This window comes from Silene latifolia, chromosome Y (assembly GCF_048544455.1).
Source record: "Silene latifolia isolate original U9 population chromosome Y, ASM4854445v1, whole genome shotgun sequence".
NCBI classification, from domain to species: Eukaryota; Viridiplantae; Streptophyta; class Magnoliopsida; order Caryophyllales; family Caryophyllaceae; genus Silene; species Silene latifolia.
Window position 1 is genome coordinate 150,460,875 of NC_133538.1, and position 2,338 is coordinate 150,463,212.

The 2,338-nt window shown below is 35.5% G+C and overlaps 1 non-coding gene across 1 annotated transcript; it reads right to left on the reverse strand.

Annotated features, from left to right (window-relative positions):
* Nucleotides 1–2,233: 2,233 nt before the first annotated feature.
* On the reverse strand, nucleotides 2,234–2,338 carry LOC141636179 (small nucleolar RNA R71). Its single transcript, XR_012540809.1, has one exon. It is a non-coding gene; the product is annotated as a small nucleolar RNA R71 (small nucleolar RNA).

Genomic DNA, 2,338 nt, shown 5'->3' on the forward strand with positions numbered 1-2,338 from the left:
ATGCCTTATATGACTAAACAGTTAGTCAACGTGTTGATGAGACAATTATTTAATGCCGATTAAATAATATTAGCTGAGACGAATTAACTGTCAATTCGTAAATTGAATATAATATGTTATATTTAATTAATGTATATAATGTTAAGCTTGGACGAATTAATATGTTAATTCGTAATTAAATGTAATCGGTTATATTTAATTAGCTAATTATAAATATGCGATATTTATAATTAAAGTATATATTATACGATATTGTTATAATAAACTATTACGGACCGGCATTAATAAGTTGATTTGCAAGTCATTTGTGTGTAGACGATTAATACGGAATAAATAAATGACAATATAATTATACACTTTATATACATATTGTATACTACCAAAATAAGAAGATTTAATCTCCTCATTTTGGGTAGGTAGGAAAACCGAAATAAGGAGGATATTCCTCTTATTATTTCGGTATATGGGCCGAAAAATAGGAAGAAAAAAAACTACCTTATTTTCTCTTCCTCTTTCACGATTTAAGAGGGAGTAAGGGGACTTATTTTTTTTAACCTAATTTGACCTAGCCTCTTCTCATCAAAGAAAAACACAAAAAACCTAAACAATTTACAGAAAATTGGGGATCGATTCTAGAATGCTAAAAAGGGCATATCTCATATCATCTTGGGTGCAACTAATAGGTGAATATCATTGCGATATTGTTCTTAGGCCGATTTTGCTAGGACCGAAGGTTGTTTCTTCATTCTCTACTTTTGTTTATGCAATTTATTTTATGACTCGTAATCATCTTATAAATTCGTTATAATCCTTAATAATAAGGGAAGTATACAGATTATTTCCCACAATATCATCTAATCCATATAAATCATACAACCATGTTTAGCATTTCTTATAATTTAGTTTGCAATTTACATTTTAGTATGAGTAGCTAAATTTCCTAGTCTAAAGGCTAGGGGAGCCATGCAAAATCAAATATATAACATGTTTAAATAGGTTGATAATAATATTGTTCAATTGTGTTCCATCACATGTTGCATTGTTACGTTTAATCTTTGGTTATCGGCCATAATCGTAGATTAAGTTTGTTCATTCGTTCTAAAGTCGAGAGGCACGGAATTGAATTAGACTAAACATGTGTGGTAGGACGACCTAGTCATAGACGAGAGGTTCTCTAGGACCCGGTATATGGTTGATATTAATGTCGTAAGGTGGTATCTCTAAGCCTAAACAATTGACAAAATTATTAGTACCGAACTTATCATAATCATATGTTTACCTTTGCATGTGTGACCCGAACCCTTTAGACTCCCTTTTAATTATATAATTTATATCATAATTTTTATTAATCATCAAACAAACCAATCAAATCGAAATCGACCTTGATAAAAATCTACCCATAGCAATTCACGACGTAACTCCCGTTTCTTTGTGTTCGACCCCTATTGCTACATTAATTTGTGTCTAGGGAAATTATCTTTGTATAGGTACACGATAAGCCTATCAAATTTTGGTGTCGTTGCCGGGGAAACAGTTTTATTGCATTTTGAATTGTCGATTTTTATCTTGTTTTCCTTTGTCTTGGGGAACACTTGTTCCTTGAGACCGTTACTTATCACTTCTTTAGAAATTGTTGTCTTATGCCCAGGTCCTCATGCAAGGGAGAATTGCATTCACCGATTCCGATCCCGAGAGAACCTTTAGGAGAAGACGACGGTTTTAGAAGGATGTAAAACAAGCCTCTTCTCCCGTACAAGCCAAAAGTGCTAGAAAGTCTTATTTAAACGATCTAGAAGCCCTTGAAGAGGAGGGGGTTTCAAGTTCATCATCTCCACCACCACCACCATCTACTACCAAAAAGATGGTGAAACTTTCCGATCACTCAAAGCCCACCGCGGCCATGCTTCCGGCCAGTATCACAACCACTAAAATCACCGCGCCGAACTTTGAGATCAAACCGGCTTTCATTAGCCTTGTGGAGAGGAAGAAATTTGGGGGAAGTCCTTTGGAGGATCCCAATTTGCATGTGCAAAACTTTTGTGACTATTGCTCCATGATCCGTCAAACGGGAGTCACTCAAGCTCAAATAAGGGAAATACTTTTCTCTTTCTCTTTGAAGGACAAGGCCAAGCTTTGGATCAATAGCCTTGACCGCACCGCCATGGGAATCACCAATTGGGAGACTTTGGCTCTAACCTTCTATCAAAAGTTTTTTCCACCGGAGAAAACTCAAACTTTGAGGAGCCAAATTACCAGATTCCGTCAACAAGCTCTTGAGCTTATATGAGGCTTGGGAGAGGTACAAAGAGCTTCAAAGACAATGCCCACATTATGGGCT